The sequence below is a fragment of the Podarcis tiliguerta genome (assembly GCF_965153285.1).
Source record: "Podarcis tiliguerta genome assembly, chromosome: Z".
NCBI lineage: Eukaryota > Metazoa > Chordata > Lepidosauria > Squamata > Lacertidae > Podarcis > Podarcis tiliguerta.
Window position 1 is genome coordinate 31,132,021 of NC_139553.1, and position 26,006 is coordinate 31,158,026.

A 26,006-nucleotide genomic window follows, 5' to 3' on the forward strand; every position below is an offset into this window, starting at 1 on the left:
GTGGTGGAGAAGGGGGCTCAAAGCAGCAAGCCAAAAATGCCCCCTGCCCAAGCAGGGCTGGAGCTGATAAGCTAGAATTCAATACCTCTTGCCCATACTCTCATAAGATCATCTCCCTTGTAAGCCTGGCTGGAAGCTTATACAGATTGGTCAGCTGTTTTGTACTTGTGGGAAGGGTTTCCCAATATTTTAGGACTCCCGTGGCCTGTGGCCTGGAATACAGCAAATCTAAAGTCGGTTAGAGAGCTACCTGGGGTAGCCAGAAAGCAGATTGGAAGAAGCTTGCATTGAGGCGTATGGCTGGACCCCTTCGATTCTCCTTTCATTCTCGACTTGCATTTATCCCCATTGGGGATTGTCCCTAAGAAAGCCCCATGTGATTTCTGTCTGATCCATTATTTATTGCATCCCAAAGACCCCCGTGAATGACGCCATCCCATCAGAACTTTATTCCCTGAAATACACATCCCTGGATCAGACGGTTAAGCTTATCAAAAAGAGACTGGAAGAGGGGCCTTGTGGGCAAAAGGCGTTACTGAATCAGCTTTTAGGTTATTGCCAGTTCACCCTCAAGATTTTAAGTGGTTGGGCTTTCATTTGGATGGCGCTTATTATATTTGAGTCCTTTAGCACTATCCTTCATTGGGCTTTGCGAGTTAAGTCTGGTTCACTGGGGTGACCCATTATCTTGATTATTCTCCTGGCTGGATCATGTGACACCAGCAACTGCGTAGTCTTAGTGGACGCCTTTTATTCCCTCACTGAGGAGCTGGGTGTCCCGTTGGCAGCAGATTAGACCGAGGGTCCTTTTAACGTGTTTAGGGATCCAGGTGGATATCGTTGCTCAAACATGCCACTTGCCTATGGAGAAGCTGTCTGCCTTGAAGAAAATTATTTTGTAATACTTCCTCTGAAGCAAGTGATGCTTCATCAGATCCGATCTTGCTGGGTCATTTAATTAATCTTCCATACATAGTGGTTGCCCCAGGCCCTCCCTTCCATTCCCGCTTGGCCAGGCTGCCTGCGGCCCGAGGTCCCCTTGCCTTCATGCATGCTTACCAAGCGAGGTGAAGGCGGATCTCATGCAGTGGTTGCAATTCCTAAGTGAATGCAATAGTAGTTCACCTTGGCAGGGTACCTTGAACCTGCACAGTGATTTTCAGGTTCACGCTGATGCTGCTGGATCTTTGGCCTTTGGTTTTTATTTCAGGGGCTGCTGGTGTGCAAAGCCATGGCCTCAAGCCTGGTGTGGTGAGGCAATCATGTGACCTAACTTTTCTTGAGTTTTCCCCATTGTAGTAGCAGTTCACATCTGGACCGAGGAGTTCAGTGACCGTCGGATCTGCTTTTGGTCTGATAACCAGGCAGTGGTGAGCATCTTGGCAAAACAGTCCTCACGCTCCAACAGAGCCTCTGCCCCTCCACTCACACTTTCGAGCTGCGCTGCTTAAGGTTTAATATTGTGCTTTCTGCTCACCTGATTACAGGATACTCTAATGATATCGCTGACACACTATCCCATTTTCAGATGGAGCGCTTCAGATCCTGGGCTCCAAACACCCAGCTATTGCCGGACTTTTCCGGACCACTTGTGGCACTTTGACAGCAATTAGTAATTACAGGGAGTAGCAGCTTCCATTTCCCCTTCTGCTTTTAGCTCTTATGAGAAGGCTTGGACTGTTTTCTTAGCCTTTAGCTGGCAGTCCTCGGTCATTCAAAGGAACTTGCCCCCATCCTCTGAGAAGGCCCTACAGTATTTGGCCCATCTGCTGCAGATTGGATGCGTTGTTACAACTATCAGAATTCAGTCCACTGAAATGTCTGTTATAGTGAAACTTTATTTTTCAGAGACTCTTCTAAAAAGTTTGTCATGTGTGGGGCCTTGGAAGGTTGGAATAGGCTCCAACTTCATAGGACAGTGAGCAGGAAGCTGGTCAATTTTTACCTATGGAGTCTCCACAACAAATTAAGACTTGTCTGCTGGTTAAAGTTCAAGGCGAGACTCCTTTCAGTATTCCATTGCATTTTTGGTGCACTGAGGGTTGGGGAAATTGTGTTGGAGCCAGAACAGGGTAGAGAGTATGGAGGCTTATTGCTTCGGGACTTTTCCTTACCTGCTTTGGAGCTTCTCATTAGAGTCAGGAGCTCTAAGACAGACCTAGTGGGAAGGAGTGCCACCATCAGGCTTCTGGCCATAGGTGAGGAGGGCCCTTTGCATGGTTATGGATACCAGAAATATTTGGCTTTTTGTTCCCCTGGGGGCTGGCCCGCTTCTAGTGCACAAAAATGGGTTCCCGTTAGCCAGGCATCAATTTGCTTGCGTCGTGCGCCAGTTATTGCGGCTTGCCTACCGCTGAACACGCCTCATTCCTTCCGAATAGGTGCTGCTACAAAGGCTGCGCACTGGGGCCTGTCAGTAGACAGGATTGTGAATATGGGTCATTGGAAGTCTGACGCTGACAAGGGTTACGTCAGGAAGCGTCACCAATGATGTCTGTGCTGATGCCTGTTCGTTATTTCCTTTTTTCATAGGAGCAGCTGTGCGCATTTGGATTGTTGGCCACAGCATTGTACATTGGACTGGCAAGCGCGCTGATGAGTCTTGACTGGGGCGCCATCTCGGTCTTCCTGCCCATGTGAACGTATCCTGGATGTCCAGATGGGGAATGCTTTGGGAGGAGTTCCTTCCTTTGGTGCGGTCGAGTGTGACCTGTGCAGGTCCTCCCACAGCGCTGGTGGTGCAGCTGGGCAAAAATGATTTGCTGTCTTCCTCCAGCATAAGCTTGCATTCCTGCATGCAAGAGGACTTGGATGAGTTGATGGCAGCTCTCCCTGGACTCCAAATATTTTAAAGCATTGGTTCAAGGTGGTCTGGGGTGTGTGTGTTGGAGAACCTGTTCCCTCCAATGCGCAAAGGTATTCCGTTAAAGGTATCCAGGGATTCACCATGCTTTTGTCAACCCCTTTCGAGGGGTAGGGCCATGCATGAGTCCCTAGGAGCATTTGGGGTGAGCTTGAGTCTGATCCTGGTTCATTGCTCCCCCACGATGTTTACCTCTACTGACGATATGGTGGGGCCCAGTCGTCAGTGCTGCCCTGCTGAGGTCAGGCGCAGCTAGTTGGGAACCAATGCCTAGACAAACTACCACCAAGCAGGCCATAAAGTGCGTGAATAAGGCAGCGGTAAAAAAGGTCCTTGCTTTAGGTGGTTCCGTGATTTTGCACCCTTTGATTAGCTTCAAGGCTGCTGCCCTCTTTGGGGCTGATGGGGTGCACCTTTCCCTTCAGAAAAAAACACCTGGTTGGCTGCTGTTGCGTTGGGTTTGAAGGAAGGGTTTAGATTGCCCATAAACTCCACCCCTTGGTCCAACATGGTTACCTCTTCCATGCTTAGCTAATCTGTTCCTCCTTCCCTCTCTGAGTAAAAAAACCTATACCTTTTCCCCATACAAATGTTTAACTTTAACATATAAAATACACACTAATATAAATTTAAAATGTTGGTCATGGTAGGGCCCTAGCCTGAAAAGATGATCTGGCACAGTCATTAGGGAGGTGCAATCAGGGATTAAAAAACAAAAAAGAGGAGGGGATCCTAACAGCCAGAAAGGGTGCTCTGCTTGGAAAGCAGCAAAGAGCTGGCTGCTCCATCCCGTCCTGCTTCTGCTTCTGCTGCTGGTTTTGGAAAAGCTTAGTACAGAAAAAAAAGAAGCCAGAGGAAGCTAAAGACAAGCTACACAAGAAGCCAGTGGCTTCTGTCTTGCAGGTAGATTTTTCAGATGACCCAGACCTTTTCTCAAAAGGGGGGGGGGGAGAGGAAGAACCACTGAAATATTGAGATGAAGAGGAGGAAGATGAAGAGGAATATGACAAGATTGGTAACCCCAGAACGCTTTCCATTATTGAAGTTACAAGAGATGCATTCTGACAAAATGGAAAGCTTAGTACAAAAAAAAAAAGTTTGTAGTGTGGGTGTTCACCTATGTTGATGCCTTGTTCAATCTTGCTGCAGAAAAGAGGGGAGAGGATACCCTGCTAGATATATAGACTTTCGGATTAATCATATATATATATATATATATATATATATATATATATATATATATATATCTGATGCGAGAGTAGCATGGATTTCATCTAGTTGTAGAAAATGAGTGAAAAGAACATGCTGATCGCGAAAAAGTGGAGTGGTTGAAGTAGCTGAAAAGTTCATTAAGGGCGGGTATGAGCTGTGTGCCTGTACCACCTGATGGCATGTTTGAAAGAGAATCCGTTTTAGTGTAGAAAGGACTGAAGCGTACCTATTGCTGATGTACGTACAGAAACTGGGAACTCCTGCAATTTTATTTCCCTGGCATAGAGGAAGGGGGTCTGTGATGGTCGGGGACTGTGGAAATCACCCCTCTGCAGATTGCCTCGTGGACCGGCAGAGTACAGAGGACAGGGGGAATCTGGCGGTATGGCAGCTGCCACCTGACGAATCCCAGAACTCGGCCCATTTTCCTCCAAACCTCCATTAGCAGCAGCAGCAGCAGCAGCAGCAGTGGGAAGGGATGGAGCAGCCAGCTCTTTGCTGCTTTCTAAGCAGAGCACCCTCCTGGTTTTTGTTAATTAATCCCTGAATGAACCTCTCTAATGATAGGACAAGATGAAGTACTGCCTCTCCTTTCCTTTTGCAGAGAGAATGAAAATCCAAATAAATACTTTTCTTTTTCTTTTTAGTTTTTTTTAGATGTGATTTTTCACAACTATTTTCAAGCCCCACTGAATGAGGAAAAAATAACAACTATTGATAGTGATCTCGCAGACCAGCATTCATATTCAACACTGTCCATTCGAAAGACAGCTAGAGGTTTTGGGAACCCCTACAACTCCCCCCCCCCAAGGATCCACTAAGCTCTTTTGTCCTCTCCCCTACTGGAAGAGCACTGGTGGGGGGAGTGACTCCTCCAGGATCCTGGCAGATGTCCAAGGAATGGTTTGTCCTGTCTCTCCTTGGCAAACCATAATCCCTCATTCTGATGCAGCTTGGTTTGGGGGTGGTTCGTTCCCACCCTCTACCAGATGGTCACTGACAGGCGGAATAAGGCAATGCAAGCAACTACACTCACAACAATGGCTCCTAACATCACGCCCGCCTACTTGCCAGTAACGGAGGTCAACCCTAGGAGAAACTATTAGAGGTTTCTCCCACACACTTCTTTTGCCTTTTTCTGCTTCTCTGGTGTGCTTCTCACTGTTTGCAGCAGAATTTTCTTTATTGCTTGACTGGTTGCACAAGCATTCTGTTACTCTTATATACAACCCTTTATTCCCCTGCTTCTTCTCTCCCCCTCTTCCCCTCAGAAATGCAATAGCAAAGGTCTAAACTAAATCACCAGGATGAAGCGCAAACCTCAACCCCCTAAGCCATGTGTCGTTAACCAAGTTTTACAGTCAGTGGAAATATTTGCTACTTCAATGGTACTATTTTTCTAATATAGAATTACAGGGTTTTGCACAGTTTTTTGGGCTTTTCTACACCAAAATTGATTTCTCCCTTCTTTATTATATTTATTCCTCTCACCATAACAGGTTTCCAAACAAATAAACAAATTTTCACCAAGAGGAAAGAACCAGAATGATTGGCAACTCTAACTAGAGCAAACTAGAGCAAAATCCACAGGTTTTTTAAAACCACATCTTAAGCCAGCCTATGGGACCAAACAATTAATTTGGCTCAGGGCACAGGTAGCCAAGTGGGACATACGACAGATGTAGATGAACACATCTAGGCCACATTGAGAAACTTGACCACACAGTGTCAAGGAAATGGGACTGGCCAGCGAGGCAAAGATGGAGGAGAAGTTGGAATGTTAACCCCCACCCCCCCAAAAAAAACGGGGCAAACTGGTGGAGACGATAGCGGTGAGGAAGCTACAAGACTTATTGGAAAATACAGATAATTAAATTCATTCCCATCTGGGTAGAATCCTGGCCATGGGGGCTCAATCCCCCCAATATTGAGGGGGCCAATATCCCCTATTGGGTTGTTGTTATGGGGAAGCAAATGACATCCACCATCAGCTGCAAGACACACACCATAGGTAGCGGAGCGGGACATGCGACAGATGTGGAAGGCCTGAGAATATATTATGATGCAGCATGCTTTAGTTGGATCAGAGACTGGATTAAGTTAGATAATAATGACATTTTAGACTTGGAGGGATGGAACAACAGATACGGTTGGCATGCCTATCTAATTTACAACAAAGTGGTGGTACATAAAGAATTTCTAAGTCATGTAATTAGAAATTCATTATATAAGGTCTGGGTGAGACATAGAAGGCTGTTAGAACCGAAAACCGCATGGTGGGTCTCACCATTAGAAGTAATATCGGTTAAAAAGAAAAATACGATAGGAAGAATGACAACATACCAGCAGCTCCTAAAAGAGGGACAGGGCCAATTAAAACTAAGACCATACGAAGAGGTGACCCAATACTGCACCACATGGTTGCAATATCACCAAATTGCCCAAATATTCAATCAGGATAAACCAATAGGATTTGAAAAAGAAGAATCAATATTACAAAAAGTATTATTACAAAACTCAAAAAAGAATATATCCAAAATGTATAATTTATTATTAGAATGGGACTTAAAGGATGAAGAAGTAAAAGAATATCACTAAATGGGCATGCGATATAGGATATGTAATTCGGCTGGACCAATGGGATAAATTATGGAAATGGGATATTAAGTTTACGGCATGTTATACAATCACAGAAAAGTTCATGAAAATGGTGTACCAATGGTACTTAACTCCAGTAAAATTGGCTAAAATTTACAAATTAAAATCAAATACCTGTTGGAGATGCAAAAAAGAAATAGGAACAACGTTTCAAATGTGGTGGGAATGCTGACCTATTAAACAATTCTGGAATGAAATTTATGAGGAAATCAAAAAGATGTTCAAAATATTTTTCAGGAAAAAAACAGGAGACATTCCTTTTAGGTATAATCACAAACGATATTTCCGACAATCAAAGGAAAGTATTCTTTTATGCAATGACAGCTGCCAGGATGCTTATAGCAAAAAACTGGAAAGGGAGAAAAATTCCATCAATGAAAGAATGGCAAATTAAATTTTGTGCATATATAAATCTGGCGAGACACACAGCATTCATATGGGGACAATCGGACCAGAAATTATTAAAAGAACGGGGATGTGCTAAAGAGTATATGAAAAAACACTGTTCTGGAGTAAGCATATTGGTATTTAATGAATACAGGGTTAAAGAAAAAGAAATATGGTGTTAAAAAGTACAAATATGGAAGTAATCTACATTAGACACAATACAGTAAGAGTAAAAATTCTGAGGTCTTAGAACAAAGGAAGGAAGACAATATGTGTATATGTATTGATTAGATTAGAACAATGATATGGTTTTATTTGTAGATGTATGCTTTTTGTCTTGTTTTTTACTTTGTTTTTCTTTCTTTTTTGTATGTTTTGTTTTTCTTTCTTGTTTGTACAGTATTATTTTGGATTTAATGTATGTAATTTTTGTTATGATTTTGCATTGAAAATAATATATATATATTTTTAAAAAATAAATATAAATATTGTAAAACACAGATAATAAAATGCATTCCCATCTGGGTTGAATCCTGGTCATGGGGGCTCAATCCCCCCAATATTGATGGGGTCAACATCCCCCGTTGGGTTTTTGTTACGGGGAAGCTACAAGAATTTTGGGGGAAAGGAGTTTGCAAAACAACTAAAGTCCCAAGTTAAACCCAGGGTGAAGCGCAACCTCAACCCCTCAAGTCAAGTTCAGAGCCGATGGCCCAGCCGAGGGGAATGGAGCTTTCGCCTGGCCAAGCAATCGAGTGGGTGCCGGGTTGTACCCCGGGAGGATTCCTATGTCGGGAAAAGTATCCCCAAGTGGGTCACTCCATTGTTGCAGCCCCACAGACTAGACGGGAGGAGTATGACTACAAGGGACCACCGCAATGACCAAGGGAGGTTCAGGCAGAGGACGACTATTGAGAGCCAGAGAGCCCACCCCATGAAAGTCGCCGATCAACGATGTATCGACTGCCTAGTGCAGCCTGGGTTTACTTGCCAGAAAGGTCTTGGAAGCCCCGCGGGCCAGTTCGGTGGTACAAGGAAGAGAAGGGGTACGGGCAGCATCCCAGACGCTTTTACGAAGGGCAGGAATCTCAGCGTCCAGATGGACAAGCCCCAAGTTATCGCCCTGCCCCAAGGCACAGCTATGGCCAAGAGCCACAAGATGTGGTTCCAAGGAGCATTACACGTGAGTTTACCCTGAGGGATTTTGACTTACGTCATTTCCCTGCATATAACCCCCCCCCCCCCATGCATGTCCTGAGCTATCTGACTTTATTCGAACTAACCTGCTGGGAACTGGAGCTCCCCTCAAGACTGTATATGTCTATTCTGAGGGTGTTGATTGGTGGGGAGTTGGCGAATCTCATGGGCCATCTTCCTTTGTCCCACGCGCTAGACTATGAACCGTATAAACGCCATGTTTTGCAAATATATGGACTGCATGCAGAAAGCTACAGCCACACAACTCAGACCTTATATAAACCATGGATAAAATATAAGTATCTCCTGGAATCTACAAGCCCTTGGTGCATTTCACACATCAAAGCCTTTGCCGTTAAGAAGAAAAACATGAAGGGAAATCGGGGAACATATAAAATATTATTAGAAGGGGAAATTAATAAATTAAGAGGAAAGGACTTTGAAATCCATATATATTTGACAGGCTGGCTCCAATACTTACAACTGAATGAAAGACAAGGAAAATAGGGATTCCTGGAGAAATATCAAAACTAAAGAGAACTCTAACCCAGCCTAAAGGAAAATATCTATCTAAAATGTATAATCTCCTCCACAATTCATACCCTGCCATCAAATAACTTTTGTCTCACTTAAAACGCTCAACGTTTTCTGAGGATGCACACCTCAGAACACATAGATCACTGCTGAGGACTTGTAGAAATATCCCGTAGAAATATCAAAATGACTGGGAAAGGCTGTGGAGGGAAGATTCACTGCATGTTATAAGGGGGCGGTGAACGAGGAGGTAAGAGAAGGAAGCGCTGTCCTGTTCTCAGATTGGGGACAGCCTCCCACCTTCTTCTTCCCAACCTGTGGAAGGACCAGACTCAAATTCCTCACCTCTTGACCCCTCAGCAAATGTCCAAGCTACAACCCCAGGGTGAAGTGCAAACCTCAACCCCACAAGTCATGTGCCCTTAACTAGGTTTTATGTTCAGAGGCTGCTATCTAAAGAAGTATCTCCCATTTCTCGGAAGGCCACTTCAACTTCATCTAGCGCTCAGTCGCTTTCTTCACTGTCTTCCCAGTTCTCCTGGGCAAGCTCTATGGGCTCGCTGACTTCCCTGAGGTCCATAGGCTATGCTGCCAGCCACAGGACAGACTATTTCCACAAACTGAACAAGGAGAGGGAATTCCACTACTCTGTCATCCAGTCCAAGCTGAATCACATGGTTTCCATGCTGCCTAGGAGGGGCAATGCGACAGAAAAGACATAGGCTGCCACCCAGTGAGGTGCAACTTAAAGCCTAGGCAGCGGATCAGCACGAGCCTCATAAACCTCAGAGACTTTGCACTGTATTCATCATGACTGCTTCTGAGAAATGGGATCGTGACAGCTGGCACACATAATTGCCATACAGGGGGTGCTGCTGGCTTGGTAGTGGTTGTTGTATTAACTCGGCTGCCCAGCCATCTTGGTGATACTGCCAGCCTTTCTCAGGCTGTGCCGTGCCATGGAGCAGAATGGTTTGGAATGCCAACTGATATGCACATTATACCTTGCGGCACAAAGGTAGCCATCGCATGGAAACACCTTCACGTTGCTCTTTGTGGCTTACATTTTGTGTGCATCACTTCTAAGTGCTCCAGCCTTCACACTTGGTCAATTCTGTACTGCCCTTACAAATGTTGGTTTCTAGTGCTTTTTTGGTCTAAGAAATCATGGGCTAACTAGGTTTTACCAAGGGACAATAATATTAGCTGTTTACTTTGTTTAAAAAACCCGCTAGTGCCTCTCTCTTTTTTGTCCCAATATAGGAACATAGAAAAATATTTTCAGTGTATGACCCTGCAGCTGATGGCCTGATAAAAGATGGCTAACAAAAGACAATGACAAAGACAATGTGCAGTGATTTGTAACTTTTCCAACAGCTATTGCCATATCTTAGGGCTCCTTCTCAAAGTGTTTTTAGTGAAATCCCTGAGGTTTGTGGTGTGGATGTGGCTCTTCACCTATGTAGGTGCCTTGTTCAATGGGCTGGCAAGGCTGAAACCGGCTCTCATTTCTCTATTCACTATTCCCCTTGGTTATGAAAAGCACTGGGTTGAAATTGACCATTCTTGTGAACTAAATTCGACCCCACATTGGGGGGGGGGGTCATTTTTTAAAAAAATTAATAGTTTATGGCACAGTGAATGCCATCAACCCAGTGTGATCCAGCAGTAGCTCCTATACGGCCATCCGCTGTCACTTAGATCAGTGACTAGGCACCATGCAAAAATAAAGGGTTTGCAACTGTGATTGCAGTATTCATCTTATAAAAATATAAACATTGGACGTTTTTGCACAGCTTCTGTATGCACATCAGCTATATGTATAAATAAATCATCATCAACATCTTTATACCCCACCCATTGGGATGGCTTTCCCAAGAGACTCTGGGGGGCTTACAGCATATCTAAAAACATCCAGCATTAAAAATCTCCTGATTCACGGCTCAGGATACAGAGAGGGAGAAGGAAGAGAAGGCAGGAAGGGTAAGCATGTCAGATCACTAACTCCTCGAAATACAAATGTCTTCCGGATAGATTGCCCATAAACTCCACCCTTGGTCTAACACGGTTACCTCTTCCATGCTTAGCTAATCTGTTCCTCCTTCCCTCTCTGAGGAAAATTTCTTTTCCCTGTTTTTCCATACAAATGTTTAACTTGAATATAATAGTATAAAATACACACTAATATAAGCATCATCAAAATACCACATAGAAGTATAATCACAGGTTGCCAAGCCAATTTTAAATGTTGGTCATTGTAGGGCTCTATCCTGAAAATATGTCCCACCAATGGTACTATGAAAGAGTTACTCCAGAGCTGCAAAAGTAGTATCCTGGCGGTACTGGGATACTGGAGCAGGACCTAGCCCCCTGTCACACATCAAAAGTGGGGAAGAAATTCATAGCAGAGCAGCAAATACAGGTACTTGATTGGGCAGGGAATTCCATGGACGTAAATCCCATTGAGAATTCGTGGGCTATATGCAAAAGTCTCCTCTGTGCTTTAGACTGTATGACTATGGAGAAACTCATTCAGGCGCTGATTCAAGTGTGGTACAGGGATCCGAAAATCAACAGTAACCGTTCGAAATAAGTAGACTCCGTGGCAAACCGTGTTCAAATGCTGCTTTAAAATAGCGGTGGTCATATCTGTTAATAATGTACATGTCTGTGAGTTTTGTACATCTCTGTGTGAGTTTTGTACAATAAACTATTGTACGAAATTCATTGTTTCAATTAATTTGTACAGCACATTGTTATGTGTTTAGTAAGACATGGACTAGAACTGTTCACATTACTGAACCATAAACAGGTCAAACCCCCCCCCCTTCATTCAGAGGGCGCACAATGTGAGTTCCTGCACTAAAACAGCAGTGTTTGCTTTGATAACCAGATAAATAAATCAAGTTGACTTTCAGATAATACTATATAGTATGGCCCCTGGACCATTACTTCTACATTTATGATGTTCTATCGATTTTGACCTAGATTGAATATTATTCTTTCAAATCAGTATATAGTAAATGTTTGGGGGAAATTGAAAGGAATCCCACATCCCGCCCACTTTAGAAGTCCACAGTTGGTTAAAAGACGACGGCCTAGTTAAAAAGGAATTACTCATTTTGCTAGGCTCTCATATTAATAGTTTCACCACATTTCAGAAACTCAGGAAGAAGGATGGGTGTGTGTGTGTACTTCTTGACCCTCTGAAGATACCCAGCCTCATATGCCTAACCCCATCTGGAAGGCCTTAGGACTTCTCAGCAGAAGCTCCACCCTCCTGGAAGAAGACCCACAATGCCACCTACCTCGGAGGGCCACTGCATTCTGGGTGGCAAGCAACTTCAACTCCATACTGGCCGATGGGAAGAGCAGCTCCATGATCGACCAGGCCATGGCTGGGTATTGCCCCTCCATCTTCCAGAAGTAGCGCATCAGGTGTCTTGGGATACATACCTGGGAATACAGTCCTGTGAAAACAAGGCCCTCCACACCAGCTGAGACCAAGGACCAAACAGCTAAATGCCAGACGGAACAAGAAACCCCAAATAAAAACCTATATGACTACATAGAGGATATTTTCTGCAATCTATCCCCCCGCCCACTCTTTAACCCAAATCTAATTCTAACCCCCTACTCCCCCACCCACCACACTCTAGGACAGCACAACTCTATTGGTTCGATAGACAATACAAGGTGAGAGACACAGGGCAACTCGGACGGGTTGGCAGGGAATCACCCTATACTGTAGATAAGCAACATAGCTTAAAAGCAATTACATTACATGTAATTATGTCTGTATGGCATAAATTGGGAAACCTCATCAAAGGAAAATGCATCACTTCATATATAAACACCAGGACTGAGCATGCCTACCTTAACTTATGAGGAATGGGAATTCATAGACAGTCCTATCACCCAAGAGGAAATAGATATGGTCCTCAAAAACCTGAAGCCACACAAAGCTACAGGACCAGATGGCTTTACAGAAGAATTCTATAGGAAATTCAAAGAACCCCTGATGCCCTACATGACCTGCCTATTCAATGGTATCATAAAAGGGGGGCCCATCCCCAAAACATGGACCTACTCCAAAATAGTCTCCATCCCAAAACCACTTAAAGACAGCCTCAAAGTAGAATCAGACCGCCCAGTCTCATTAATAAACCAAGACGACAATATATTCACATCAAACTTGGCCAACCGCCTAAAAATTTTCCTACACAAGTTAGTAGCCCAGACCAGACTGGCTTTGCCCCTGGTTGCAATATAACAGGCCCCATCAGGAAACTACTGAACTTGATTGAACACAGCACGGCAACTAAACGCCCACTGACAATTATGTCCCTAAACATCCTCAATGCTTTGGATTGCTTAGAGTGGAAATACCTATTAGCAGTACTAACGTGAAATTTGGCCCCAACTTCCTGCAAATCCTCAATCAAATATACTCCCAAGCCTCAGCAATATGGAGGACTAACAATAGGGACTCTAATACCATAGCAATCCAAAAAGGCACAAAACAAGGATTCCCACGGTCTTTCTTCTTATTCATCCTGGCTCTGGAACCTTTAGCAATCTGAATCCGAGCAGCCACAGAGATCAAGGGAGTGGAAATAAAAGGCAAAACCTACAAATTAGGACTCTTTGCAGATGACAGCACCAGACCCCATAAACACAGCAACCTCCTTAATCAGAGAACTCAACACATTTGCAATGGTGTTGGGCCTACAGGTAAATTTTGCATAGTCGGAAGCTATGTGCTTCCCACACACCAAAAGGCCTCGCTAACGTCACCAAGATAAAACTTTGCCACACCAAGTTCAGATACCATACGGTACAAAGAACCAGAAACCTCAATAAAGTATACCTTCACAATTACAACCCCTTGTTGGCGGCAAATTAACAAAGACCTAAAGAGATGGAACAACATCAACTTCACTCTCTCAGACAAAATAGGTAAAGGGTAAAGGGATCCCTGACCATTAGGTCCAGTCATGACTGACTCTAGGGTTGCGGCGCTCATCTCGCTTTACTGGCCGAGGGAGCCAGCGTACAGCTTCCAGGTCATGTGGCCAACATGACTAAGCCGCTTCTGGCAAACCAGAGCAGCACATAGAAACGCCGTTTACCTTCCTACCAGAGTGGTACCTATTTATCTACTTGCACTTTGACGTGCTTTCAAACTGCTAGGTTGGCAGGAGCAGGGACCGAGCAATGGGAGCTCACCCCGTCGCGGGGATTCGAACCGCCGACCTTCCGATTGGCAAGTCCTAGGCTCTGTGGTTTAACCCACAGCGCCACCCGTGACCTCTCAGACAAAATAACCATGATCAAAATGATCACCCTCCCAAAACTAACCTACCTATTCCAAACAAAAAACCAAGAATAAGCCCCAAATACCTGCACCTCCCCTCCACAGAGGGACGATGGGGAATCCCCAACATTCATTGCCAGCCAAGTATGCTACATAATCCCATATATACTAGAAGATGAAACAAAACAGTGGGTACACCTGGAGAGAGACACAATTGAAAATACCTGCACCACAGCATACCCAATTCCAAAAAAACTAAGGAAAATTCCCACAATACTTAACAGCTACACACAGACCATGCTTAAAGCATGGAAAGCAGAGATAGTCAAACTGCCCCCAACCCCATCCCACTAATTCCCCTGCCACAACACCCATTATTCCATCACACAGCACAAAACCTCCAGATAAAAACCTGTCAAACAAAAGGCTTATATCACCTAAACAACCTCTATAAAAATGGCAAACCCTTGCCAACACAAGAAATACAAGACAAACTAGAAGACGCCCAAATGCCCTGGTTAACACACCACCAACTACATGCCCTCTTAAACAATCCAGTAGTAAAATCAGCAGCAACCAGGCCCCTGACAACCTTCAAAAACCATCCCCAAAAACCTCCTATGACATTAACCCCACTCAGTGGACCAGAACATGGTCTAAACCCTGCTTTAAATCCATATCAAAGAAAAGGAAAGTACTCATTCTGAAACTCACCTACAGGTGGTACCTAACACCAAGAAAATTAGCGCTAATAAGCTCAGGTAATTCACCAAAATGCTGGAGAGGGTGCACCTCCCCAGGCACATACCTCCACATGTGGTGGGAATGCCCCCAAATCCAACTCTTCTGTACAAAAATCATATGAGAAACATGTAAAATAACTAAGCAAGTATTAGAAATCACCCCAGAACTGGCCCTACTAAACATCTTCCAAGACAACAATGCCCACTCAAATCACGAAGAACTCATAACCCACCTATTCTCAGCAGCCAGAAACATCATAACCTGGTGAGACCTGTCAGGAATAAGTATGGACCAATGGTACCAAATAGTACGGGAAACCGCCTTATTAAAAAAAATTAACCAATAAACTGAAACTGACACAAGGACAAATAGAAGATGCCTTCACCCAGGTATGGCTCCCCTTTATCACATACATAGCCCAACAAGACAATGACAAAATCCACCAAAAGAATACAAATCAATATGGCTAACCTGATCCAAAACACCCACCCACCCCATGAAAACAAAGACCGCCACAGCCAACCACAAATGAACAGCCACACCCTAGGCCAACCCCAACCTCTCTCAGCACCAAAGGAAGACAAGCGAACAGCAAAGAACCTGCACAAGCAACGCTGACACAAAACCCCACATATATTAAGTAAAATAGAATCACCCCACCTCACCCCCACTCATCTTTCCCCTCCTCCACCTCTTTCCCCCTATTCTTCCTAATGTCTCAACAAATGGGGGGGGGAAATGTGTTATCGGGGAGGGGGGATATGAGACAGAGACATTGCACGTACGTTTGTAAATCAAGAAAATCTTTACTAAAAATACATTTTAAAAGTACAAATGAAACTGACCTGCAGAAAATGTAACTTGAAAAAAGAAACATTGCACATACTTTTTTAAACCAAGAAATCTTTAAAAAGAAAGACATTAAAAAATATTTACAGTTTTGCCACATTTCAGTAAGTCAGGAAGAAGGATGGGAATGTGTGTCCTTCCTGACCCTCTGAAGATACCCAGCCTCATGTGCCCAACCCCAGCTGGAAGGCCGGCCTGCCTTAGGACTTCTCAGCAGAAGCTCCACCTGCCTGGAAGAAGACCCACAATGCCACAATGCCACCTACCTGGGAAGGCCACTGCATTCGGGATAGCCAGGAATCTCAACTCCATACCGGCCGATGGGAAGAGCAGCTTCATGATGGAACAGGCCATGGCTTGGGAGTTCCCCTCCATCTTCCAGAAGCGCTGCATCAGGCGTCTTGGGATACATCCCTGCAAATACAGTCCTGTGAGAAGAACGCCAGGAAACGTTTGGCTAGCACAGAGCCTGTCCTCTAAAGGGAGAGGCAGAACCTAGGGTGCTCAGAGGCTTGGGGCGCTTTGGCAAAGTAAAAGAGGAATATTGGAAAAGCTCTAAGGTGGAATCTAGATACACATAAAAAAACCCACTAATAAAGAAGAGCGAGCCCCATCGAAAGGAGAATGGATAATGAAGATGATGGACTATGCGGAGATGGCAAGGCGGACCGGGAAAATCAGGCACCAAGAGTTTAACCAATTTACTAAAGAATGACATACCTCTAAAGAATATATTAAAGAACACTGTCAACATTTTAAAATGTTGGCTGGATTGACATAGCACTTGTAATTTAAAATAACAAAGGATAAAAATGAAGCGCAATAATTTGGAAAAATGCAATTAGATGCAGTTTAAAAAGGAAGATAAATTTTGGAAGCCAAGGGAGGGGTGGAGGGAAGTCCGGGGGAACACCATAAAGGTACTGATATGGAGTGTGATGTAATGTAAGCATGTTTGTCTGTCTGTGTGTGTGTAAAAAATTGTGTTTTTTCTTTTTGAAACATTGAAAATAAAAAGTTAAAAAAGAAAATACTTTTTTAAAGTGTTTTGAAAAATATATTGAATTTGCCATGAGCTCACCCTCGCCATCTAGTGTCTAGCTGGAACCTGTGCCAAGGCGGGCAACCAAGATGATCAAGGGTCTAGAAACCAAGACTTATGAGGAACGGTTGAAACAGCTGGGTATGTCTAGCCTGGAAAAGAGGAAATTTGAAATAGATATGATAGCCATCTTCAAATATCTGAAGGGCTGCCACATGGAAGATGGAGCGAGCTTGTTTTCTCCTGTTCTGGGGGGTAGGACTCAAATCAATGGCTTCAAGGTACATGAAAGTAGATTCAGACTAAACATCAGGAAGAATTTGCTGGGAGAGACCAGGGAGAATATGTCACACTTCATATTTTTTGAACAACTCTCAGCAGGTCCAGTCAACATGATGGGCCTTGTGGGAGTTGCAATCAAACATCTAAAGGACACAAACTTGGTGAAAGCTGCTGCACAGTGAGGCCTCTGCTCAAAAGAGCATGTCTTCTCTGTCAGAGCCAAGGTGTATCTAGTCCAGCACCCTGCTTCCATCAAGGACTAACCTGATCCCCCTGGATGTTCTTAAGTGGCTCCCCAGCAGTTGGTATTCAGAGGTAGACTGCTCCTTCAACAGGAAGTTCTATTTGGCTATTCAAACCACTGACCATTGATGAACTCAGCCAAACCCAGGTTCTAGAGAAGGCTTCGCCAACCTGGTGTAGCCCAAAACATCTCGGGGGGGGGGGTGGCACTATATTGGCAAAGGTCCAACACAGGGTGTATGTGAAAAAAATGGCATTATTGCACTTTGAAAGGAAAAAAATCTAGGAGAAAAGAGGGGAAATGTTTTCAAATAGCACCTTTAACCCAACAGAGCAAAACGCTTGCTTTGCCGCCAGGTCCATAAGGGAATGCAAGCAGGACGTTTTCGTAAGATCAGCCGTATCAATGGAACAACTCCCCTAGGAGGAAAATATGCAGCTTTCAGAACTTTGAAGTTTAGAGGAAAAGCAAGTTAGAGGCAATGGAACCAGAGGTTCTAAAATCCTGCAAGACTTGCAGAAAGTGGGTAGGAAAAGTGTTTTTCTCCATCTCTCATAACACCAGAACTCATGCAGGAACCAATGCAGGAAGATTCAGAGCAGATAAGAGAGTCTACTGGATCTGGCCACTGGCCCCTCTACTCCATCATCCTGTTCACAGTGGCCACCCGGGTGCTCCTTAAGGGAAACTCACAAACAGGACAGGAGCACAAGAGCAACTCTCCCGTCCTGCAGTTTGCAGCAGCTGGGATTGAGAAGCACGCCTGTCCTGCCCATGCAAGCAGTGCTGACGGGCAGGGAGGCTTCTTCCCTGTGCATTAGCTCTGCCCATGCACAGAGCAGCCCTGTGTCTTTGGCTGACATCTTGGTGGTCACGGTGGGAACAGGATGCTCAACTAGATGGTCCCCCTTTGACCTGGTGCAGAAGGCTCCTCTGACATTCCTATACACTGCTGGTGAAGACAAGCTGCACGTGTTGCCTCAGAACATGGTCACTCCAACCCTGCAAGGGAGGGAGAAATATAATGCCAGATGAAAACTCAAACCATCTTAGTCAGGTCAACAGAAAAGTCCAGGCAGGAGAGTTCCCACTTCCCAGTTCAGCCATGGAGAGCCCAGCAGCAGCCAAATATTGAGAGCCATGCCACCCAGGAGCACATGCCAGCTTACTTCCTGGGCACATTTGACAAGGCAGTACATCCCACTGAGCACTTCAGGACTCAATTCCAAGTAAGCATACGCAGGATATGGACAGCATAGCTGCACTGCAGAAAGTCTCTCTCCAGGGTCAGGCAGGCTGCTGCACTTCAAGGACTAAGGAGAACTAAGATGCTGGTGAAAGGCAGCCCTTAAGATTTCTAGAGACTTGTGCCCCCTAGTGACAAAAGTTCCTGCTCCTCTGCAGCTGCTCTGGGTCAGCAGTTGGGCTCTAGAAAAAAACATTTCCAGGAAAACCAAGAACACAACATAAAGAGGAGCTAGGCTGTACCAAATCTGACCACAGGTGCATCCAGAGTTCTGTACTGACTGTGAGGAGCCCACCATAGTATCAGACAACTTGACATTCCCAACCCTACCCAAGGAGGCCAAGGATTACCCTGTGGAACTTCTGCTTGCACCTCACCTTCCCCACAGAAGCTGATATGGCTTCCAACCTTCCATGTGCAGTACCCGCACACGTTGTCCCCTCTTAGTGTACAGAAAAGTGTGTTGTTGTTGTTGTTGTTTAAAGGGAAAGAAACTATCATAAAGCAGCAGCATAATCCATTACATTTTCACCAAGGAGTAAACTGCAGTGAGCGCAGCAGGCTTTGCTCCCAAAAAAGAAGACATAGGATTCATCTAACATCACAACCAAGAATAACTGAAAAGAACCTCCATGGCCAGTGGAAGTCTACCCTACCCAAAGAGGCCAGGGATTATCCTGTGGAACCTCTGCCTGCATCTCACCTTTCCCACAGAAGCTAAAGGCACCAAGGAGGAAGGAATGGGACATGGGGTACTCAAGCCAAAATATGGGGCGGGGGGACCAAGACGCAGCGTCTTTGCGTCCTTTTTTTGCACTGGAGTGCGCGTGGCACGCGCTGGGCCAACATAACCCACCAACACAACCCACCGCGCCAGGCGCTGCCCTCGCCACCAACGACGTGCCCAGGGCGCAAAGTCTTCCGCGCGTCAACTCAGCCTGGCCACCAGAGCCAAGCGGGGCTGCGCTTCGCCCCTGCCTGCCCTTGCCAAGAGAAGCTTGGTCGGCAGGCAAATCCCGCTCCCCCACGCTGGCCTGGGACGCGCGGCGGCTACTCCAAGCCGGGTCCTGGCGGCACTCAGGGCGGGACGGGGTTCCCTGCGTGGGGGCGCCTGGCTCCCGCCCCCTAAAAATCGCGCGCTTGGGACTAGCGTCTCCCTGGCCCATGTCCATACACACGTGCTCTCCGCATCTTCAGACCCGACTCTTTCCCCAGCCCTGCCTGGAAATACTGCGGGTAGAGTAACCCTGGTCTCACTCCGCCGCCCCCCCCCCACACCGGACACATCCCCAAAGCCACAGGCAAGGCTGGGGTGAAGAGCCAGAGGAGAGTTCGGGGTCTCTAAAGTTGCGCGGGACTCCGGAGTTCGGAGGCGAAGCGAGGCGGCTCCCCAACCCCCCTTATCCCCCGCCAGAACCCTACCTACCCCAGGACTCTCCGGCGTCCCGCAGCACTTGGAAAGGGCAGGGATGCGCTCCGCCCGGATGCTGAGCGGAACCGCGGCCAGGAGCGCACCCTTCGCCAAGAAAGAGGAGGAGGAGGAGGTGCAGCAGCGAGCGCGCTCCAAGCACCCATTGCCACCCTCCCTCCCGCAGCGCCAGGCAGATGGAAGTAGAGAAGACGCCGAGGACGCCCCAGCTGATAGAAACAGAGATCCGCAGCCCCGCCCCCTGGCCAGTTTAAACTCCAGCGAGTTAAAGGGACTCTGCTTCCCCATTTCACTGGGACCACACACCCTCCAATAAATTAAACCCCCTATATCTTGCGAATACACGTGTATTCAAGCTTATAGCCTGGTTCCCCAAGGAAATCCAAAAGACCCCATGGCCGCCAACTTTTCAGCCTCCTCCAGACCCTGCCTTGAGAGTCGGCTCCCTAACAGGCTCCATTGTTTCCCTTTCTGTCCCTGGAATTGTCACCTGAAGATTTCTTTCTACCCCTGCGTTTCCCTTAAAGGCACAAGCACACCTGGCAGGCTGAAAGACTGCAGGTTAGCGAAGGCTGACTTAAGCATGCAGGTGGGAGCCACAGGCACAGCAGAAAGATACAGGAGCTTTGGCAAAAATCTATAATCTAATTTCCAAAGAACATCCAGCATTTAGGGTGGCGATTCTAGGAAAGAACAGCTGTCCATCTGGGTCTTCTAACCAGAAGTCAAACAAACAAGAATTAAGCCCGCAAAACTTTTCTGTTTCTTATTCGCCTCTCTGCCCCCAATCTCAGCTAAGTAGGAGCTGACACTACACAGGTGGGAAAAGGTGGCACTCTGCACATTCTCGTAGTCATTGGGACTTTGGGACTCTGGCTGAAATTAATTTTCAGCACACACATACTTGGGAGTAAGTCCCACTGGACTCAACAATAGTAATTGTGATTTTAGAAAAACTACAATGTTTAGAGGAGTGGCTGGTTTAGCAGACTTGGCTGCCACCGAGTGCTACAATGACAGAGTTCCTGGTTTGTTTTAATTGTTGCGTTGGTGACCAGCTCAAAGTGAAGAAACCTCCAAGCCTTGACAGAAACATGCTAGGAGAACAAATGAACTTTGGACACATTACCCACGTTGGAACAAAAGAGATGGCTAGTGCCCTTCCATCAGTTGGGCAAATTCAGGAACAAATGAATTCCAAAGGAGGCTACAACAACAATAATCCTTCAACTGCAAAGGTGTAAGATGTCTGAATGAGAGAATGAAATGCCAGTTTGGTGATGTGATGCTTTGAAAGCAGCTGGTTGTAAAGAGGAAAACGGCCCGATTTTATTTTATACATTGTTATATTTAGACTACTAATCTGCTAGTAAGGCTGTGAAATGCTAAATTTAATGCCACCTCGTTTCTGTGGAAGCCTGTTATTGTTGGAAATTGAATCTTGACATAACTACTTAGATATAGCATCATGACCACAATTTGTTGTCTAAATAGCTACATTTTAATGAACAACTCCACTAAAGATGCCTCAGGTTTTGGAGTTCTGCTGGGGGACTGGAGAGACTAGGTTACACTGTTTTAAATTTAGAAAATTGCAGAGTGATTCACAAACCTTGGCTCCCATAAAATAAAACCTTCCATTAAGAATCTTCAATTAAAAAACAAAAAGACAAAACAATAGTAATTATGAAAATTGTGAAGCACCGACACCTTCTGAACCCAGGTAAAGGTAAAAAGACCCCTGACCATTAGGTCCAGTTGTGGCTGACTCTGGGGTTGCAGCGCTCATCTCTCTTTATTGGCCGAGGGAGCTGATGTCCAGCTTCTAGGTCATATGTTCAGCATAACTAAGCTGCTTTTGGCGAACCAGAGCACCACATGGATATGCCGTTTACCTTCCCACTGGAGTGGTACCTATTTATCTACTTGCACTTTGATGTGCTTTCAAACTGCTAGGTTGGCAGGAGCAGGGACCGAGCAACGGGAGCTCACCCTGTCATTGCGGGGATTCAAACCGCAGACCTTCTAGAGCAAGTCCTAGGCTCTGTGGTTTAACCCACGGCGCCGCCCGCATCCCGTCTGAACCCAGAAAGGGCACTTAAATTTTATGAATTAACAAAATTGCAATGTTTAAAGTGTCCACTGTTTCTTTGCAAAAGTGGAGGATAGGGAGAGAATCAGAACAGGTAAGGGCCACACTACTTTTCACTCTTTTAATTAATCTGAAGAAGCACAAACTTGAGGAATATCCACTTTATGAAATAATGATTGAGAGCTGTTCTAAGACATTTTGCTGAGGGCAAAGGAGTGGCCAGTTTCTTCTAGCACACAAGGCAGAAAAGCAACAAAGCACATGGGTAGGCAAACAAAGGCCTGGGGGCCGGATCCGGCCCAATAGCCTTCTAAACCTGGCCTGCGGACAGTCCGGGAATCTCTGCATTTTTACATGAGCAGAATGTGTCCTTTTATTTAAAATGCCTCTCTGGGTTATTTGTGAGGCATAGGAATTCCTCCCCCCCAAAAAAATAATATAGTCGGGCCCCGCACAAGGTCTGGGGTGTCCCTCCTCAGCAGTGCTCTCCTGCTCCTTGTCCATAAAACATACAATAATAATAAATTAAAATCAGGAAAAACCTGTTGTCCCTCTCAGGGCATCTAAAATCAGCTCCCTGAGGCAGCCATCCTATTCTGATGACCAGGAACCCGCAGGTAATACTCCTCAGCACCTCTATACCAATAAAACACTCCTCCCCTTCTAGTTCTGCCACGCAGCTGTTTAAAGCACCGCTTTCACCTGAAAAGTAGCAGCCTTGCTATTCCTTTTCCTGCAACATCCCATGCTCCCATTTCTAGGCAGGCCACTTCAACTTCATCTAGCAGTCAGTCGCTTTCTTCACTGACTTCCCAGTGCCCCTGTGCAAGCTCTACGGGCTCACTGACATCCCTGAGGTCCATAGACTATGCTGCCAGCCACAGGGCAGACAATTTCCGCAAGCTGAACAAGGAGAGGGAATTCCACTACTCTGTCATCCGGTACAAGCTGAATCACATGGTTTCCATGCTGCCTAGGAGGGGCAATGCAGCAGAAAACTGCATAGGCTGCTACCCAGTGAGGTGCAACTTAAAGCCTAGGCAGCGGATCAGCACGAGCCTCATAAACCTCAGAGACTTTGCACTTTATTCATCAAATGACTGCTTCTGAGAAATGGAATCGTGAGAGCTGGCACACATAACTGCCATACAGGGGGTGCTGCTGGCTTGGTGGTGGTTGTTTTTTTAACTTGGCTGCCCAGCCATCTTGGTGATACTGCAAGCCTTTCTCAGGCTTTGCCGTGCCATGGAGAAGAATATGCACATTATACCTTGCGGCACAAAGGTAGCCATCGCATGGAAACACCTTCAGGTTGCTCTTTGTGGCTTGCATTTTGTGCTCCAGCCTTCACACTTGGTCAATTCTGTACTGCCCTTACAAATGTTGCTTTCTAGTGCTATTTTGATCTAAGAAATCATGGGCTAACTTGGCTTCATCAAGGGACTATAATATTAGATGTTTAGAAAGTGCAAAAAGAAAGTGTTTGCAACTTTGATGGTAGTAATGATCTTTCTAAAAGATAAACATTGCTAATTTTTGCATAGTTTCTGTATGCACGTCAGCTATATTTATAAATGAATCATCATCATCATCTTTATACCCCCCCCCCCAATTTGGCTGGCTTTCCCAAGGGACTCTGGGGGGCTTACAGCATATCTAAAAACATCCAGCATTAAAAATCTCCTGATACACGGCTCAGGAGATCGAGAGGGAGAAGAAAGAGAAGGCAGGAAGGGTAACCATGTCAGACCACTAACTCCTCGAAATACAAATGTCTTCCGGATAGATTGCCCATAAACTCCACCCTTGGTCTAACACGGTTACCTCTTCCATGCTTAGCTAATCTGTTCCTCCTTCCCTCTCTGAGGAAGAAACCCTATACCTTTTTCCAATACAAATGTTTAACTTTAACATATAAAATACATACTAATATAAGCAACATCAAAATACCGAAAAACCAGTATAATCACAGGGTGCCAAGCCAAATTTAAAATGTTGGTCACGGTAGGGCTCTATCCTGAAAAGATGTCTCACCAATGGTGTGTGGTTCAATCCTGAATATCCTGAGTGACTCTTCTTAGCTTGGCTTGTTTTGCTACAGCAATATTAGTACTTTGCATTATGACACATTCCAAGTTTTTCCACAATCTTCATGTACTTTCTCATTCCTTTTCTCCAAGCAGACTGAATCCCTCGCAAACACCCCATCGGATACCTGCAGCCACACAACACAAACGCTGCCAGCACTGAACTTTTCAGTTACATCAACCACTCCACATTCGCTGAGGTTGCATTTGCATTCCTCTCAGCCAGGAATGCCTCCTTCAGGAGGTACAATGACACCATTTGCAGCCACTGGAATCAGCCAGCAAGTGATCCACAAGAGCCAGATTCTGGACTTGAAGAATCCCAAGCACAGTTATCTGGATTTTTCATTCTGGCCAAAATTATGCCAATAACCTTCAACTAAATTTGGCATCAATTGTGTCTTTACCTGGGGAGGTCTTGGGGGTCTTAACACGCAAGGCACCAAAGTCAGCCGTGGAAATCTTGCAACATGTCATAGATTTCATAGGTCCTCTCCAGTTGTACAGAAGATAGAAGGAGAGAGAGAAAAGACCTTGACTGGGAAAAGGATCAGATGTATTAACACTGTGCATCCAGTAATGAAGAGACCACCATCATTCACTTCCAGATAACCTGTAGAACATGAGTCCGCCCAGGCAGTTTCAGATGCCTTGACTGGTCTTCCAGAAACAACTTGCTGCCCTCAATCTGTTATTCTCTTCCAATGGCCTGAAAACAAAATTTGCAGGCCGGGGAGGGGTGGTGGTGAAAGCAACCCCACTTTATAATAACTATCATATTGCTGTATTAAACAAGAAGAAATTTTGCATAAGAAAAAATTTTGTGGGGTTTGAGTGAGAGACTGGGCGGATTATTTATTTATTTATTTATTTTAAAAAAAGCTCTGAACACTCAGATTCTTCATGCTAATTTACTGGTCAGGAGATTTCTTACTGAAATCGCACACTTCCAAAATTGCAACAGCTAGTGACAAATGTGGACTGATCTGTCGTTTGCTCAGGAAAAAGGGCAACAACAAAAAAAACAACTTTGCATATATGCAGCTTGTATGTATATTTTGGAATATAGTTTTTTAACAACATTTTTTTTTTGGGTGAAGGGGGGTATATGGAAACCTATAATATCATTTATAATTTAATCTGTTAATTGCATTTTATTTACATACAGCAAAGGGAAGCCTAGTGCAATTAGATATATTTTAATTTAGGTAATCTATGTAACAGGCTTGTGTTAGAAAATGAGTATGGATTTTGAATTTGATGTTTGAAATATTTTTTGGTTTTGAAATAAAAATTAAAAAAAGGAAAAGAAACAATTTGCAGCCACTGGAATCAGCCAGCAAGTGATCCACAAGAGCCAGACTCTGGGCTTGAAGAATTCCAAGCACATTTATCTGGCTTTTTCATTCTCTCTGCAAGAGGAGAGAAGTGAAAGGCAGTGCTGACACAGTCATTAGGGAGGTGCATTCAGGGATTAATTAACAAAAAAGGGGAGGGGATCCTAACAGCTAGAAAGGGTGCTCTGCTTGGAAAGCGGCAAAGAGCTGGCTGCTTCGTCCCTTCCTCCTCCTCCTCCTCCTCCTCCTCCTCCTCCTCCAGCTAATGGAGGCTTGGAGGCCTGAAGTAAAGCGGTCCAAGTTCTTGGCTTAATCTCCTCCACAATTCACACCCTGCCATCACAGAACTTTTGTCTCACTTAAAGTGTTCAACCTTTTCTGAGGATGCACACCTCAGAACACAGAGGGACAGAGGAAGCTAAAAGGACAGGCTGCACAACAAGCCAATGACTTCTGTCTTGCAGGTAAATTTTCGGATGACCCAGA

General features: G+C 45.2%; 1 protein-coding gene across 12 annotated transcripts in view; it reads right to left on the reverse strand.

Moving 5' to 3' along the window:
• The window catches only part of LOC310669839 (putative G-protein coupled receptor 34), a 334,470-nt gene that overhangs the window by 176,122 nt on the left and 132,342 nt on the right, over window positions 1-26,006 (reverse strand). For 5 of the 12 annotated variants that reach the window (XM_083424272.1, XM_083424270.1, XM_083424269.1 and 2 more), the window contains one exon: window positions 12,160-12,307. The exons of 3 other annotated variants lie outside the window; for them this stretch is intronic. The gene's annotated coding sequence lies outside the window, so the exon portion shown is untranslated. Of the gene's footprint in view, window positions 1-12,159; window positions 12,308-12,727; window positions 13,075-16,027; window positions 16,280-16,842; window positions 16,956-26,006 lie in introns of those variants that run through there. 4 more of the 12 variants (XM_083424273.1, XM_083424262.1, XM_083424267.1 and 1 more) reach the window with 3 other exon arrangements.